The following is an 18977-nucleotide window of genomic DNA, read 5'->3' as shown; positions in this document are numbered from 1 at the left end:
CTTGGCTCCTCTCTTTCTCTCGGTCCTGCAGAGTGTAGCCTCCTTCCCCTGCATTCCTCCTATGACAGTTTTTCCCAATTGTTTACCCACTACAACTGGCCATGAGGCACAATGACCCAAAACTGTAACTCATTTAGCAGAACCAATACTACTGCCACATGTTTTGTTTACACTCAGATTGCAATTTGGCAAAACATAACACACAATTCTCTACCTTTGGCACAACCTTCACAACTAAAATCTCTTGTGTTCAAATGAAAAGCAACACTGTTCAACAAGCTAAGATCAATTACCAATTGATCACTTTCACTCTTCACATGTTCAAACACTAATCGTGTACATGTTCACTTTGCAATCAAACTTTTGGTATGGATAAAAAGGCTATGGGTGAGTACTCCTGTGTTTGGAGAACAATGGAAGCAAACTTGGCAGAGAGAGGTGGAGGTGGAGGTAGAGGTGGATGAAGAGGTGGATGTAGAGGTGGATGTAGAGCTGGATGTGGAGGTGGATGTAGAGGTGGATGTAGAGGTAGAGGTGGATGTAGAGGTGGATGTAGAGGTGGAGGTGGATGTAGAGGTGGATGTAGAGGTGGAGGTAGAGGTGGATGTAGAGGTAGAGGTGGATGTAGAGGTGGAAGTAGAGGTGGAGGTGGATGTAGAGGTGGATGTAGAGGTGGAGGTGGATGTAGAGGTGGAGGTGGATGTAGAGGTGGAGGTGGATGTAGAGGTGGATGTAGAGGTGGTGGTAGAGGTGGATGTAGAGGTGGAGGTGGATGTAGAGGTGGATGTAGAGGTGGATGTAGAGGTGGATGTAAAGGTGGAGGTGGATGTAGAGGTGGATGTAGAGGTAGTGATGGATGTAGAGGTGGAGGTAGAGGTGGATGTAGAGGTGGATGTGGAGGTGGATGTAGAGGTGGAGGTAGAGGTGGATGTAGAGGTGGATGTGGAGGTGGATGTAGAGGTGGAGGTAGAGGTGGATGTAGAGGTGGATGTAGAGGTGGATGTAGAAATAGTGGTGGATGTAGAGGTGGAGGTAGAGGTAGATGTAGAGGTGGATGTGGATGTAGAGGTGGAGGTAGAGGTAGAGGTGGATGTAGAGGTGGATGTAGAGGTGGATGTGGAAGTAGAGGTGGATGTAGAGATGGATGTAGAGGTGGAGGTGGATGTAGAGGTGGATGTGGATGTAGAGGTGGAGAAGGATGTAGAGGTGGATGTAGAGGTGGATGTAGAGGTAGAGGTGGATGTAGAGGTGGAGGTAGAGGTGGATGTAGAGGTGGAGGTGGATGTAGAGGTGGAGGTGGATGTAGAGGTGGATGTGGAGGTGGATGTAGAGGTGGAGAAGGATGTAGAGGTGGATGTAGAGGTGGAGATGGATGTAGAGGTAGAGGTGGATGTAGAGGTGGATGTAGAGGTGGATGTGGAGGTGGATGTGGAGGTGGATGTAGAGGTAGAGGTGGATGTAGAGGTGGAGGTGGATGTAGAGGTAGAGGTGGATGTAGAGATGGCCGTGGATGTAGAGGTGGATGTGGAGGTGGCGGTGGATGTAGAGGTGGATATGAGAGGTGGATGTAGAGGTGGATGTGGAGTTGGATGTGGAGGTGGATGTAGAGGTGGATGTGGAGGTGGATGTAGAGTTGGATGTGGATGTAGAGGTGGAGGTGGATGTAGAGGTAGAGGTGGATGTAGAGTTGGAGGTGGATGTGGAGGTGGATGTGGAGGTGGATGTAGAGGTGGATGTACAGGTGGAGGTGGATGTAGAGGTAGAGGTGGATGTAGAGGTGGAGGTGTAGGTGGAGGTGGAGATGAAAGGAAGACCAAAAACAAGGAGAGTAATCTCCGATGAAATTTGGGTAACTGTGGTGGACCATGTGGTCAACCATGGTTTGACCTTGAGAGAGGCTGGCAGACCATGTGGTCAACCATGGTTTGACCTTGAGAGAGGCTGGGCAGACCATGTGATCAACCATGGTTTGACCTTGAGAGAGGCTGGGCAGACCATGTGGTCAACCATGGTTTGACCTTGAGAGAGGCTGGGCAGAGCATGTGATCAACCATGGTTTGACCTTGAGAGAGGCTGGGCAGACCATGTGGTCAACCATGGTTTGACCTTGAGAGAGGCTGGGCAGACCATGTGGTCAACCATGGTTTGACCTTGAGAGAGGCTGGGCAGACCATGTGGTCAACCATGGTTTGACCTTGAGAGAGGCTGGGCAGAGAGTGCAGCCCAATCTGAGCCGCTTCACTGTAACATCCATCATCCGGACGTTCCAAAATGAGAAGAGGTTTGTACTGCAGACATTGGACCTCTCTAGTACTTTTACTACTTGACAGTAGTACAACATAAAGCACAGTAAAAACTGTAGATTCCAATACATACTGGAAGGGGAAACAAAGTAAATGATTAATGTATTACTGTATGGAGGAAACTGTGAGCTATACTACTTTGTAACATGTGTATCTTGTATACTGTATTACTGTAGTGTTTACTGTACTGTATGGAGGAAACTGGGAGCTATACTACTCTGTAACATGTTTATCTTGTATACTGTATTACTGTAGTGTTTACTGTACTGTATGGAGGAAACTGGGAGCTATACTACTCTGTAACATGTTTATCTTGTATACTGTATTACTGTAGTGTTTACTGTACTGTATGGAGGAAACTGGGAGCTATACTACTCTGTAACATGTTTTATCTTGTATACTGTATTACTGTAGTGTTTACTGTACTGTATGCTATTTAGTTGTTATAGAACTGAAAGATGACCACGACGTACATGGTGGTAGAACATGTGTATTTACAGACAAACAGGAGGCTGTAATCCTGTCATCTTCCATAACATCAGAGTGAGCTTATCAACCATAGCCCCCATCCTTCAGAAACACCATCTCTGGATGAAGCAAATCTACACAGTCATATATGAAAGGAACACACACACACACACACACACACACACACACACACACACACACACACACACACACACACACACACACACACACACACACACTAGCGTGTCCCTGGGAGGAGGGGAGATGGGGTGTGGTTGACTGACTTTCCCAATATATTCAGCCTTGTCTCTACAGCGCAGTACAGCACGGTACAGCTCAGTACAGCTCAGTACAGCTCAGTACAACGCAGTACAGCTCAGTACAGCTCAGTACAGCTCAGTACAACGCAGTACAGCTCAGTACAGCTCAGTACAGCTCAGTACAACGCAGTACAGCTCAGTACAGCTCAGTACAACGCAGTACAGCTCAGTACAGCTCAGTACAACGCAGTACAGCTCAGTACAGCTCAGTACAGCTCAGTACAACGCAGTACAGCTCAGTACAGCTCAGTACAGCTCAGTACAGCGCAGTACAGCTCAGTACAGCGCAGTACAGCGCAGTACAGCGCGGTACAGCTCGGTACAGCGCAGTACAACACAGTACAGCTCAGTACAGCGCAGTACAGTGCAGTACAGCTCAGTACAGCTCCCCAGTGGTGTCAACAACCTGCCTATATACTGTACATAGCAGGACAACTACATATACAACCAGTCAGCAACCAGCAAACAGGAGACAAAGACACAAAACATGTGGCACCTGTGATCATCAAACCTTCCAAGATCATCTCTGTCTCTCAACTCAACTCTCTCTCTCTCTCTCTCTCACCCACCCTGCCTCAATCTGTCTCTCACTCTCTCACCCTGCCTCTCTCTCAACCTCTCTCTCTCTCTTTCTCTCTCTCTCTCACCCTGCCTCAATCTCTGTCTCTCCCTCTCTCACCCTGTCTCTCTCTCTTTCACCCTGTCTCTCTCTGTCTCAATTCAATTCAATTCAATTCAAGGGGCTTTATTGGCATGGGAAACATATGTTAACATTGCCAAAGCAAGTGAAATAGAACATAATATCTCTCTCTCTCCCTCTCTCTCTCTCTCTCTCTCTCTCTCTCTCTCTCTCTCTCTCACCCTGCCTCACTCTCTCACCCTGCCTCTCTCTCTCACCCTGCCTCAATCTCGCTCTCTCACCCTGCCTCTCTCTCTCCCTCTCTCACCCTGCCTCTCTCTCTCTCTCTCCCTCTCGCACCCTCTCTCTCTCACACCCTGCCTCTCTCTCTCCCTCTCTCACCCTGCCTCTCTCTCTCCCTCTCTCTCTCTCTCTAACGGTGTGTTCAAAACACATCTCTGATGAAGACATAGGTTTGTTGGGAACTTACACCTTGTCCTAAATATGACACTCTGTCTGTCACTATTGGCCTCAACAAACAGACTAACTGCAGCAACATGTTTCCTGGCTAGGAGGAGCAACAGCCTTAATCATGTACTGTCTTTGCACTATGTGTTTATGTGGAATAGGGTTGTTATTGTTGGAGGGTAGAGCTTATGGAATAAAGCTTCCATCCAGTAGCCAACAAAATCTCCCGTGGCCAAACTACATGCCAATTTCCATTGCAGAGTACATCATTGGCTATATTTATGCTATAGAAGATTGAACTATGTATAATTGTTGGAAAGCCGTGCGGTATGAAAGACAGTTATGGAGAGGCTTGTGTTTCAGTGTTTATATCGAGCTTGGGCTACATCAACCAGAGAAACCAGAATGACGGTTATAGGAGGGAATATCTCCTCAAGGTCAGGGGTCAAGATCCTGTCAGGATGCCAATACTGCTGTGCTGTTGAGTCACACACACGCGCGCAGGCAGGTACGTACACACACACACACACACACTGACAGCTGAACCATTGTGTTTCCACCAGACCAGAAAACTGGAGCGTAATAACGAGTAAATGTCCATGCAGAGCCTTAGAGAGACAACAGCAGCCAAGAAGAGACGTTCAGCGGTGAATCCTAACTTGAAACATGCCCACATAACTCGCACTGTGGAACACATCTCCAGACGGCATCAATGCATGCTTAGGTGGACAAATGTTTGGCTTGAAGGTGTGTACGTGAAGTAAAGATTTAGCGCTTAGTACTGCAATAGTTTATAGAAAGAGACTCTTCTTCCTCGTTCGTTCGGAGCTGTTACTCCCTCTAGATGCATAGACTCATATCCAGTCCCTACAGACACACTGTCATTCTCCTCTGAGGCTTCCCTCTTATAGTAAAAAATTGTGACCCGTTTCAGGAAACTAGGCGTAACCACTTCACAGGAGAGCCGTTCGAACGTAAACATTTTCTTTTTTTTGGGGGGGGGGGGCAGACATGCCTTCACGAACATGTGAACTTTCATGTTCTTTAATAATAAACTTGTATGCCATCTGTAAATACGAATAAAATTGTTAAATTACAAGTTGGTTTAGCCACAGAAAAAAGACAGCAACCTTCCCGCTAGCCATGATTGGCTGAGATAATGAGTGGGCTGGACATGCCGAGAGATGAGTTTGGATTGGTCTGCCATATCATTGCTATCGGGAAGGTTGCTGAGATAATGGTTAATTGTTTAGCTAGCTAGCTACATGTCTAAGCAAAATACCCCAAATGAAAGCTTACTGTTAGCTAGCCCGCTGAGGTTAGATGGTTGGCTCGCTAGCTAACATTACGTTTATGATCTGTGTGTAGTAATGTTATCTCATAATGCCATTTCGCATTGCTAGTTATAGCCTAATGTTAGCTAGCTAACTGGCTAACATTGAACCTATTTGGTTAACTTTAGCTAGCTATGACAATCGGTTTGTATTGCTAGTACTCTATGGATTGGGATTATGATTCATTGTTTAGCTAGCTAGCTAGCTAGCATGTCTAAACAAAAGACTCCACTTCGCCAGATGATTACATGACTCATCAAGTTAGCCAGGTGTGTCTGACAGTGATTACGGCTATCTATTGTATAATAATGGCAAAATGTTTGTATCTGGAATTTGTATTTCAGCCTCAGTAGAACATGCCTGACCCTCCACCACCAGTCAGTCATACAAGGAGAATGGTCTAATGCCTCCCATCAAAAAGAGAGCTGGTCCAAGCAAGCACAGGTTACACCTGAATCATGAGGACTTGCAGCGAGTGGTGAACTTCATCAACAACTACGAAGAGGATAATGCAATAGTATTACCAGGACACTACCCAGGACACAAACACTTCGGTGGAAAACTGCTGCTATCCCATGTGACAAAAGCAGCAGTGTGGCATCTCTACAACACTTGATATGTAAAGCATAAACAACACATTTTGATTATTTAATTGACCTCCAACATGATTGGGACTACTTTTATTGATCTCACATTATTTCTGTATTTTCCAGAGGTACGTGTAGTTGGGCTTTGTGTTATCATTTTAACTTCCAGTTTCCAAGATCATGTTTCTGTATGCAGTGCTGCTGCTCTGCACATGTATTTGTAGTTAAGTGAAACTTACCTGATATTCATTAACTTATCTTAATGTTCTTTTGTTGTTTGCAGGTGCACCATCCTTCTGACCCTATGCAGCCAGGACCCATCTACTTTTTAACTCCTTGCAACTACAGTGGCCAAAACAAGAACAAGTTTGTGCTCTGGAATTGTGCCTGGCGGACCATGCACAAGCTACACCACAGTCTGGACCTTCACTTCCTGATCACAGGCCACACAAAGTTTGCCCCCGACTGGTGCTTTGGCCTCATCAAGCTGCACTTCAGAAAGACTAGAGTGAACACTTTGTTTGAGATTGCTGGTGTTGTGAAGAACAGCCAAGAACTGCCCCAGATCAAGCAGTAGCAGCACTTCAGGTGAATATCATTATCATTGCATTGTATGAGGTGATTCTTCTTATCTAAACTTGGGAGGTGAATTGATGTTGTGCAAGGTTGTAATGTCTTCTAATTTATTTTGTTATTTCCTGTTTTACAGCTTCGATGCTCTGGAGCCTGGTGTTGTTGTCGCCAAGGAGCGTTCGGACTCAGTCGGGACCAGGTTTCAGCTGCTGTACAATGCTGACATCCTTCCTCCCATAGATGGTCTGCCTCTACAAGCACCACCTGGACTGGACACAGCTAGACAAACGTATCTTTTTGAGAAGATTTGGGAGTTTTGCGACGAAGAGGCTATGGATATCACATGCCCTGCACCAAAGTCAAGGTCAGGAGAGAAACAGGCTCTCCGAATATAGATTCCCTTGTTCATGCGTGGTTTGGACGGACCAGTCATCAGCACTATCTGCAGTGCCTCTATTCACATGACTCTCTCCTAACACACACACCATACGCTGCTGCTACTATATATTTATCATGCTGCTCAGCCACTTTACCCCTGATAGTATGCATATAACTACCTCATCTATCACACATATTATTATTGATATTGTTCATGTACATACTCTATATTCTTTTATTTATATTGACTCTATTTCTGATATTGCTACTACGCAAGTAACCATTTGGCTGTAACGTTTCCACCTTCTGTAGAGACCCATCCACTTAGCAAGATGTGGCTGGGGGTTATAGCATTTCTTTCACATGACCCATCAATTTAGACAAGTGTGTCATTTAATATTTATAAAATATTTTTATCTGGACACTTTCTGTTTACCTGGAATTTGTCCTTATTGTAAGCTAATACCACTTTTACTCTTCATCTCGTGAATTCTTAAAGAGATGGGTAGGTCTAAGGCTTAAGAGGGTGTGAACGATACTGAATGGGTGTAGACAAAGAAGAGCGCTCCAGTAGGTACTAAGAAATTCAAAGGCCATTTTCTCAAAAGTGAGTTTACAAGTTCATCAACTTAAATTTTTTTTTTTTACTTTCCCATTGTTCCTCAAATGCAGTGTATGATATGTGTAGCTCTGTGTCTCTACTGTTATCCAATGTAAAAACACTTCCGGACTATTAAGCGCACCTGAATATAAGCCGCACCCACTGATTTTAATATATATTTTTTTTTGAACATAAATAAGCCGCACATGTCTATAAGCCGCAGGTGCCTACCGGTACATTGAAACAAATGAACTTTACACAGGCTTTAACGAAACACGGCTTGTAACAAAAATAAATAGGCTTTAACGAAACACGGCTTGTAACAAAAATAAATAGGCTTTAACGAAACACGGCTTGTAACAAAAAATAAAAAAATAGCAGTAAGCTTTAGTTGTCTTTTTGCACTGTGTCAATTCCTCACGCTGCTGTTTCCAACGCCTTATCATCGACTCATTAAGACCAAGCTCCCGTGCAGCAGCTCTATTTCCTTTTCCAACAGCCAGATCAATCGCCTTCAACTTGAAAGCTGCATCATATGCATTTCTCCATGTCTTTGCCATGATGAGGGTGACAAAATGACTACCGTAATCAGAATGATGGGACGTTTGAGAGCGCTCGATTCTAATCTAATCTAATCTAAAAAGTATACAAAAAAGTTGTTTGACGGCAATTTCATTGGTCTAATGAACGCTTCATGCCGCCAAAAAACTGAGCACGTCACAGAATGTGTTTTTTGAAAAAAAAAAATTGAAAGTGGGAAAAATCCATATATTAGCCGCGTCATTGTTTAAGCCGCGAGGTTCAAAGCCTGGGAAAAAAGTTGCGGCTTATAGTCCGGAATTTACGGTATTTCTAATTTTGCTACATAAGACCGATTTGAGCTGGTTGGTCACAAATTATCCATTTATAAACTCTGCTCAGCGCATCACGCACTCTCCTGCCGAACACTATTTCTGAGGGACTAAAGCAAACTTGACAAGTATATCCAAGCCAGGTCAGGGCCTGCTCCATCCCAGAGTATTTCTCCTGGCGTGCTCCACACGGTCTTCCACATTCAGCACCTCATGCTGGAGACACACGGATCAACAAGAGCCTTCTCTACCGCCCAGGAGATCTTTACACTAGACGCTCTACAGTGTGGCTAATGCAGGGTCCTGTTGAACATTGTGCTCCAGGGCACACCAGCTGTGGTTCACATCTGAGAGAGGATCAGATCAGAGCACCAGCATTTCTCTCTCCCCTGGGATCTCCACCACTGTACTGTCGGCAGCTGTCCCTCTCTGTGGAGGAGGAGACAGAGACATGGGACCTTCGACCTACAGCAACTAGCTATTGTGTCACACTCTCATTGCAGCTTCATGTTCATGTTACAGTGTATTAGACTTACACTCTACATTTGAGTCATTTAGCAGACACTCTCATCCAGAGTAACTTACAAGAGTAATTAGGGTTAAGTGCCTTGCTTAAGGTCACATCGACAGATTTTTCACCTAGTTGGCTTGGGGATTTGAACCAGAGACCTTTTGGTTACTGGCGCAACACTCTTAACAGCTAGGCTAACTGCCACCTACTCTATGCAGGTAGTGTACTGTATGATGAGACACAGAAGCTCTACAGTCTGTCTGTCTGTCTGTCTGGTCTCTCTCTCTCTGTGTTCCAGAATGCTCCCTGAGGTGTCTGACTCCAAAGTCTCTGAGAGGGAACTGTATCTGATCTCTTCTGCTGTCTGGGCTGACTGATGTGGATGATGCTTTCCCCTGCCACAAGCACATTACCCTGAACCTCATACAGAGATGAAGACTGATCTTCACTCTCTCTCTCCCCAGAGTCTCCCTCTATAGTGGAGCAGGTTCAGAGCTTCAAGTTCCTTGGTGTCCATATCACCAACAAACTAACATGGTCCAAACACACCAAGACAGTCGTGAAGAGGACACGACAAAACCTATTCCCCCTTAGGAGACTGAAAAGATTTGGCATGGGTCCTCAGATCCTCAAAAGATTCTACAGCTGCACCATCGAGAGCATCCTGACTGGTTGCATCATTGCCTGGTATGGCAACTCCTCGGCCTCCGACCGCAAGGCGCTACAGAGGGTAGTGCAAACGGCCCAGTACATCACTGGGGCCAAGCTTCCTGAGGAAGTTCCTCAAAATTGTCAAAGACTCAAGCCACCCTAGTCATAGACTGTTCTCCGCACGGCTCCGGTACCGCACGGCAAGCGGTACCGGAGCGCCAAGTCTAGGTCCAAGAGGCTTCTAAACAGCTTCTACCTCCAAGTCATAAGACTCCTGAACATCTAGTCAAATGGCTACCCAGACTATTTGCATTGCCCCCCCCCCTTCTCTACACCACTACTACTCTCTCTTGTCATCTATGCATAGTCACTTTAATAACTCTACCTACATGTACATATTACCTCAACTAACCGGTGCCCCCTCACATTGACTCTGTATCGGTACCCCCCTGTATATATTTTCACTATTGTTATTTTACTGCTGCTCTTTAATTACTTGTTACTTTTATCTCTTATTCTTATCCATATTTTTTTTAAACTGCACTGTTGGTTAGGGGCTCGTAAGTAAGCATTTCACTGTAAGGTTTACACCTGTTGTATTCAGCATTTCACTGTAAGGTTTACACCTGTTGTATTCAGCATTTCACTGTAAGGTTTACACCTGTTGTATTCAGCATTTCACTGTAAGGTTTACACCTGTTGTATTCAGCATTTCACTGTAAGGTTTACACCTGTTGTATGCAGCATTTCACTGTAAGGTTTACACCTGTTGTATGCAGCATTTCACTGTAAGGTTTACACCTGTTGTATTCAGCATTTCACTGTAAGGTTTACACCTGTTGTATTCAGCAATTCACTGTAAGGTTTACACCTGTTGTATGCAGCATTTCACTGTAAGGTTTACACCTGTTGTATGCAGCATTTCACTGTAAGGTTTACAGCTGTTGTATTCAGCACATGTGACTAATAAGATTTGATATTATTATATTTTATATATCTGTCTGTCTCTGTCTTTCTCGCTGGGCTTAAATAGAAAGGCTCTCTGAAATGAGAGACAAAACTCTACCTTCTTTCTATTCAGTGTGTTTGTGCAAGTGTGCATTTGTGTGAGTCAGACTGTGTGTGAGTCAGACTGTGTGTGAGTCAGACTGTGTGTATGTATTTATGTGAGGCAGCGCAGAATGCATCAGTAAGGTCATGACCTTTTCTAGATGCATGGATAATGACTTAACGTTGACGAATTCTCCACAGACCTGGAGGGGAGACATTATAGAGAAGAGGTTGAGAGAAGAAAAAGAGAGGTATAGAGAAGAACAGAGGTAGATAGAATAAGAAGAGAGGTAGAGAGAAGAAAAGAGGTAGAAAGAAGAAGAGAGAGGTAGAGAGAAGAAGAAAGAGAGGTAAAGAGAATAAGAAGAGGTAGAGAGAAGAGAGGTAGAGAGAAGAGAGGTAGAGAGAAGAAGAGAGGTAGAGAGAAGAAGAGAGGTAGAGAGAAGAAGAGAGGTAGAGAGAAGAAGAAAGAGGTAGAGAGAAGAAGAGAGAGGTAGAGACAAGAAGAGTGGTAGAGAGAAGAAGAGGCAGAGAGAAGAAGAGAGGTAGAGAGAAGAAGAAAGAGGTAGAGAGAAGAAGAAAGAGGTAGAGAGAAGAAGAGAGGTAGAGAGAAGAAGAAAGAGGTAGAGAGAAGAGGTAGAGAGAAGAAGAGAGGTAGAGCGAAGAGGTAGAGAGAAGAAGAAAGAGAGAAAATAAGAAAGAGAGCGACAGAAGAAGAGAGAGAGAAAGATGAAGAGAGAGAAGAGAGAGAGGGAGAGAGAAGAAGAGAGGTAGAAATAAAAGCGGGAGAAGAGAGAGAAGAGGGGTTGAGAAGAGAGAAAAGAAGAAAGAGATAGAGAGAGAGGGAGAGAGGAGAGAGAGAGAGCGAGAGAAGAGAGAGGGAGAGAGAAGGAAAAGTGACTGATAGGAGAGGATAGAATGATGTGATGCAGAGAGAAGTGGGTATGTGCTGTCAGTGGCAGCATGGCATTGGGTGGAGGAGACAGAGAGAGAGAGAGAGAGAGAGAGAGAGAGAGAGAGAGAGAGAGAGAGGTGGATTGTCTAAAACCTGCATGTTTTAACCCCACCTGAATCAGTGTTCCTCTGCTGGAGGTGAATACAAAAAAACACGTTTCAAACTGTAAAGCACTACATAGAGAAGATGTGTTTCCTCACAGAACAGCCGTTTGTCCTCGTTCTGCTGATAGCCTTGTCCAGACCATCACTGTTTCCCTCTCCTCACAGAAAGAGCACCAGAGATTGAGAGCCAGCGCTAAATCTGCCAAAACATTTAGTCATTCCTGGCTGGAGAAATAATGGCCCCTCTTACTATGTCCTTCTAATGCCAAGGATTATCCCCCAGCTCATCACTCTTCTGGAGACATCACACACACACACATACACAAACACACACACCCACCCACACACACACACACCCACCCACACACACACACACACACACACACACACACACACACACACACACACCCACCCACACACACACCCACACCCACACACACCCTCTCACACACACCCACACACACTCATTCACACACACACACACTCTCATACATACACACACACACACACACACACACACACACACACACACACACCATTCAAGCACACACACACACACACTCACACAAACACACACTCATACATACACACACACACACACTCATTCACACACACACAAACACACACACACTCACTAATACACACACACACACACACACACACACACACACACACACACACACACACACACACACACACACACACACACACACACACACACACCCTCACACACACCCTCACACACACACTCCATTAGGTTCCCCCCTTAAGCATGCTCACCAGTCATTTGTAGCAGTTGCTATCAGTTATCATCTCTAAAGTGGTCTCTAATCAGCTAGCCTAGCTTCTGCCTAGACAGCAATCTGCTTCACATTTTCTTCTTTACCATGTTCATACTGTTCACTGTTAAACGGTAACTAATCAGGTCTCTAATCAGCTAGCCTAGCTTCTGCCTAGACAGCAATCTGCTTCACATTTTCTCCTTTACCATGTTCATACTGTTCACTGTTAAACGGTAACAGAAACACACACGCTAACACACTTGTATGTGATGTACACACCGGATCACAGGGCACATGCTCCAGTAAGAGTAGATTGAGGAAATGGTGTAATTAGGCTAGCCTTAGCCCTATCGCTCCAACATTATTCAGAGTGCTCCCAGGGGAACCGACCGCTCTAGAAGCCCTAGAACCCTCAGCGGTCTAGAGGACCGTCAGATGTAAGGTCTAGAGGACCGTCAGACGTAAGGTCTAGAGGACCGTCAGACGTAAGGCCTAGAGGACCGTCAGACGTAAGGCCTAGAGGACCGTCAGACGTAAGGTCTAGAGGACCGTCAGACGTAAGGTCTAGAGGACCGTCAGACGTAAGGCCTAGAGGACCGTCAGACGTAAGGCCTAGAGGACCGTCAGACGTAAGGCCTAGAGGACCGTCAGACGTAAGGTCTAGAGGACCGTCAGACGTAAGGTCCAGAGGACCGTCAGCCGTAAGGCCTAGAGGACCGTCAGACGTAAGGTCTAGAGGACCGTCAGACGTAAGGGGCCTAGAGGACCGTCAGACGTAAGGTCTAGAGGACCGTCAGACGTAAGGTCTAGAGGACCGTCAGACGTAAGGCCTAGAGGACCGTCAGACGTAAGGTCTAGAGGACCGTCAGACGTAAGGTCTAGAGGACCGTCAGACGTAAGGCCTAGAGGACCGTCAGACGTAAGGTCTAGAGGACCGTCAGACGTAAGGTCTAGAGGACCGTCAGCCGTAAGGTCTAGAGGACCGTCAGACGTAAGGTCTAGAGGACCGTCAGACGTAAGGTCTAGAGGACCGTCAGACGTAAGGTCTAGAGGACCGTCAGACGTAAAGCCCAGAGGACCGTCAGCCGTAAGGTCTAGAGGACCGTCAGACGTAAGGTCTAGAGGACCGTCAGACGTAAGGTCTAGAGGACCGTCAGACGTAAGGTCTAGAGGACCAGCTACACTGTTGATGTTCTACCAGCCTCACAGGGCCTGGGTTTCACAACCAACCATGCCCACCATGAGAATCACATATGCTGCTCCGCTCTGTTCTGCTCCGCTCTCTTCTGTTCCGCTCTGTTCTGCTCCGCTATGTTCTGCTCCGTTCTGCTCCGCTCTGTTCCGCTCTGTTCCGCTCTGTTCTGCTCTGCTCTGTTCTGCTCCGCTCTGTTCTGTTCTGCTCCGCTCTGTTCTGCTCCGCTCTGTTCTGCTCTGCTCTGTTCTGCTCCGCTCTGTTCTGCTCTGTTCTGCTCCACTCTGTTCTGTTCTGCTCTGCTCTGTTCTGCTCCGCTCTGTTCTGCTCTGTTCTGCTCCACTCTGTTCTGTTCTGCTCTGCTCTGTTCTGCTCTGTTCTGATCCGCTCTGTTCCGCTCTGTTCTGCTTCGCTCTGTTCTGTTCTGAGGAGGCTTAGGAGGAGGGGTGAAAATAAAAAACATGACCCGCTGGGGGGTACTGAAAGAAAATAAGATACAGTAAGAGAGGAGGAGAAGGATGAAGACAGAGGAGATAAGAGAGGAGGAGAAGGATGAGGACAGAGGAGATAAGAGAGGAGGAGAAGGATGAGGACAGAGGAGATAAGAGAGGAGGAGAAGGATGAGGACAAAGGAGATAAGAGGGGGGGTGAAGGATGAGGACAGAGGAGATAAGAGGGGAGGTGAAGGATGAGGACAGAGGAGATAAGAGGGGGGGTGAAGGATGAGGACAGAGGAGATAAGAGGGGAGGTGAAGGATGAGGACAGAGGAGATAAGAGGGGAGGTGAGGAAAGCGTCTATTTAAATGGTGGAAGCAGGGGATGAATCACAGCCTTTTTTACCTGTCCTCTCAACGTTTCCCTCATGTTGTCCCTTTTGTTTGTTGGTCCCTCTCTGTCTTGCCCTCTTTGTGTGTGGCAATGCTGAGAGGGTAAATAGACAGGGACCATCTGGGAGAGGTATGGTTTGGTCCCCACAGCCACTGTGTGTTTATTTAGTCAGGACCCAGCTCCAGGCAGTCTTGACTCCAGCCCAGTGTCTACACACTCTGTCAGGGCCAGAGAGAGAGAGAGAGAGTGTGTGTGTGTGTGTGTGTGTGTGTGTGTGTGTGTGTGTGTGTGTGTGTGTGTGCGTGCGCAACTAGTGGCCCTGCCAATTATAATGGGTATTTTCTTCTCCTCTGTGATGTCTGCCTGTGTGTTCCGTTAACTCAACACTGCATTCTGTCTCTGGGGTCTGAGGAAGAGAAGGGAGATCTGAAAGAAGGTTTCTCCTCAGAGGTAAAAAGAAACAGAAAATAGACTCAATCGCGCTCTCTCTCTCTCTACCCCCTCCCTCCTTCTCCCCCTCTCTCTCTCTCTCTCCCCTCCCTCCTTCTCCCCTCTCTCTCTCTCTCCCCCTCTCTCTCTCTCTCTCTACCCCCTCCCTCCTTCTCCCCCTCTCTCTCTCTCTCCCCCTCCCTCCTTCTCCCCCTCTCTCTCTCTCTCTCCCCTCCCTCCTTCTCCCCTCTCTCTCTACCCCCTCCCTCCTTCTCCCCCTCTCTCTCTCTCTCCCCTCCCTCCTTCTCCCCCTCTCTCTCTCTCTCTCTCCCCTCCCTCCTTCTCCCCCTCTCTCTCTCTACCCCCTCCCTCCTATTCCCCCTCTCTCTCTCTCTCCCCCTCCCTCCTTCTCCCCCTCTCTCTCTCTCTCTCCCCTCCCTCCTTCTCCCCTCTCTCTCTACCCCCTCCCTCCTTCTCCCCCTCTCTCTCTCTCTCTCTACCCCCTCCCTCCTTCTCCCCCTCTCTCTCTCTCTCTCCCCTCCCTCCTTCTCCCCTCTCTCTCTACCCCTCCCTCCTTCTCCTTCTCTCTCTCTACCCCCTCCCTCCTTCTCCCTCTCTCTCTCTCCACTCCCTCCCTCCTTCTCCCCCCCTCTCTCTCTACCCCCCTCCCTCCTCCTCTCACTCTCTCTCTCTCCACTCCCTCCCTCCTTCTCCCCCCTCTCTCTCTACCCCCTCCCTCCTTCTCCCCCTCTCTCTCTACACCCACCCTCCTTCTCCCCCCTCTCTCTCTACCCCCTCCCTCTTTCTCCCCCTCTCTCTCTCTCCCCTCCCTCCTTCTCCCCCTCGCTCTCTCTCCCCCCTCCCTCCTTCTCCCCCTCTCTCTCTCCCCCTCCCTCCTTCTCCCCCTCTCTCTCTCCCCCTCCCTCCTTCTCCCCCCTCTCTCTCTACCCCTCCCTCCTTACTCCTTCTCTCTCTACCCCCCTTCCTCCTTCTCCCCCTCTCTCTCTACCCCCTCCTTCCTTTCCCCCCCCTCTCTCTACCCCCTCCCTCCTTCTCCCCCTCTCTCTCTACCCCCTCCCTCCTCCCCCCTCTCTCTACCCCCTCCCTCCTTCTCCCCCTCTCTCTACCCCCTCCCTCCTTCTCCCCCCTCTCTCTCTCCCCTCCCTCCTTCTCCCCTTCTCTCTCTACCCCCTCCCTCCTTCTCCCCCCTCTCTCTCTACACCCACCCTCCTTCTCCCCCCTCTCTCTCTACCCCCTCCCTCTTTCTCCCCCTCTCTCTCTCTCCCCTCCCTCCTTCTCCCCCTCGCTCTCTCTCCCCCCTCCCTCCTTCTCCCCCTCTCTCTACCCCCTCCCTCCTTCTCCCCATCTCTCGCTACCCCTCCCTCCTTATCCCCCTCGCTCTCTCTCCCCTCCCTCCTTCTCCCCCTCGCTCTCTCTACCCCCCACCCTCCTTCTCCCCCCTCTCTCTACCCCCTCCCTCCTTCTCTCACTCTCTCTCCACCCCCTCGCTCCTTCTCCCCCTCTCTCTCTCTCCCCCTCCTTCTCCCCCTCGCTCTCTCTACCCCCTCCCTCCTTCTCCCCCTCGCTCTTCCCCCTCCCTCCTTCTCCCCCTCTCTCTCTACCCCCTCCCTCCTTCTCCCCCTCTCTCTCTCTACCCCTCCCTCCTTCTCCCTCTCTCTCTCTACCCCCTCCCTCCTTCTCCCCCTCTCTCTACCCCCTCTCTCCTTCTCCCCCCTCTCTCTCTACCCCCTCTCTCCTTCTCCCCCTCTCTCTCTATCCCCCTCCCTCCTCCCCCTTTCTCTCTACCCCCTCTCTCCTTCTCCCCCTCTCTCTCTACCCCCTCTCTCCTTCTCCCCCTTCTCTCTACACCCTCCCTCCTTCTCCCCCCTCTCTCTACCCCCTCCCTCCTTCACCCCCTCTCTCTCCCCTCCCTCCTTCTCCCCCTCTCTCTCTACCCCCTCCCTCCTTCTCCCCCTCTCTCTCTACCCCCTCCCTCCTCCCCCTCTCTCTACCCCCTCTCTCCTTCTCCCCCTCTCTCTACCCCCTCCCTCCTTCTCCCCCTCTCTCTACACCCTCCCTCCTTCTCCCCCTCTCTCTACCCCCTCCCTCCTTCACCCCCCCTCTCTCTCCCCCTCCCTCCTTCTCCCCCCTCTCTCTCTTTCCCCCTCGCTCCTTCTCCCTTCTCTCTCTACCCCCTTCCTCCTTCTCCCCCTCTCTCTCTACCCCCTTCCTCCTTCACCCCCCCTCTCTCTCTACCCCCTCCCTCCTTCACCCCCTCTCTCTCTACCCCCTCCCTCCTCCCCCTCTCTCTAGGGAAGGGAAGTGAGGAGGGGTGAGGGGAAGTGAGGAGGGGTGAGGGGAAGTGAGGAGAGGTGAGGAGCTATATAAAGGCAGGGAGAATGTGTTCATGGTGTCTGTTGTAGAGAAACGGGTGAGGAGGGTGAGGAGAGGTGAGAAGCTATATAAAGGCAGGGAGAATGTGTTCATGGTGTCTGTTGTAGAGAAATGGGTGAGGAGGGTGAGGAGAGGTGAGGAGCTATATAAAGGCAGGGAGAATGTGTTCATGGTGTCTGTTGTAGAGAAACGGGTGAGGAGGGTGAGGAGATGTGAGGAGAGGTGAGGAGCTATATAAAGGCAGGGAGAATGTGTTCATGGTGTCTGTTGTAGAGAAACGGGTGAGGAGGGTGAGGAGATGTGAGGAGAGGTGAGGAGCTATATAAAGGCAGGGAGAATGTGTTCATGGTGTCTGTTGTAGAGAAACGGGTGAGGAGGGTGAGGAGATGTGAGGAGAGGTGAGGAGCTATATAAAGGCAAGGAGAATGTCCTCATGGTGTCTGTTGTAGAGAAACGGGTGAGGAGGGTGAGGAGATGTGAGGAGAGGTGAGGAGCTATATAAAGGCAAGGAGAATGTCCTCATGGTGTCTGTTGTAGAGAAACGGGTGAGGAGGGTGAGGAGATGTGAGGAGAGGAGAGGAGCTATATAAAGGCAAGGAGAATGTCCTCATGGTGTCTGTTCTAGAAAGAGAGGGTGAGTGTGGCAGGTTGCCAGTGATCAACGCGTCTGTGTATCTCATTCGTACGTCCTCTGCTCCAACGCCTCTCCCCCTGAAAGGACATTTGCAGAGACTTGAGACTTTGTGCTCCCAACTGTGTCGTCACTTTGTTAAATGCACTTTAAATGAATTGTGATTTGACTCCTAGTAACTACTGCAACTCAGATGAACTGTGATATTGCTGAGCATCGCCACAGATTACAACCATCTTCAAATGCTCCACTGTTCCTCCAGCTCTCATTCTCTAGGCCCTACTGTCAGTTAATAATAGTTGTTAGTAGAGTTTCTCAGCCCCTCGTCTGGGATCCATTAAACTAACATGCATGGATGGACAAGGGCATTCCTGAGCAGCAGCTCTGTCCCAGCACTCATTAACCCAGACAATGGCAAAGATTGTCATTCATTCCCACTGGCTTCCTTCAGGCTTCAGGCCCACATCCACTCGACTAATGACTGTCCTGAGTGGCCCTCCCCTGGGAGTCACTGAGCCACTGGCCCCGGGCCGGTCCTGGGTTACACAGGGGTTAGCAGGGGTAAACATCAGGACAGCCAGAACCACTGCAACACCACAACCTCACCATCTCTCTCTGTCATATCCACATCCACACACACACACACACACACACACACACACACACACACACACACACACACACACACACACACACACACACACACACACACACACACACACACACACACACACACACACACACACGTCTTGTTCTTCTATCGCCGTCGGGACCTAAAATTAGTTTCCATTCAAAATCCTATTTTCCCTAACCCCTAAACCTAAACCTAAACCTTACCCTTACCATAACCCTAAACCTAACTCCTAACCCCTAAACCTTACCCTCACCATAAACCTAAACCTAACTCCTAACTCTAAACCTAACCACTAACCCTTACCCTAATTCTA

General features: G+C 48.4%; 1 protein-coding gene across 1 annotated transcript in view; it reads right to left on the bottom strand.

The window, feature by feature from the left end:
* LOC106566473 (rho GTPase-activating protein 39) overlaps positions 1–18977 on the bottom strand; it is a 139818-nt gene that overhangs the window by 104610 nt on the left and 16231 nt on the right. The gene's annotated exons all lie outside the window — the stretch shown is intronic.

This window comes from Salmo salar, chromosome ssa13 (genome assembly GCF_905237065.1).
Source record: "Salmo salar chromosome ssa13, Ssal_v3.1, whole genome shotgun sequence".
In the NCBI taxonomy this organism is placed as follows: Eukaryota; Metazoa; Chordata; class Actinopteri; order Salmoniformes; family Salmonidae; genus Salmo; species Salmo salar.
Note: the sequence above shows the minus strand (reverse complement) of the source record. Positions and strands in the feature narration are given on the sequence as shown.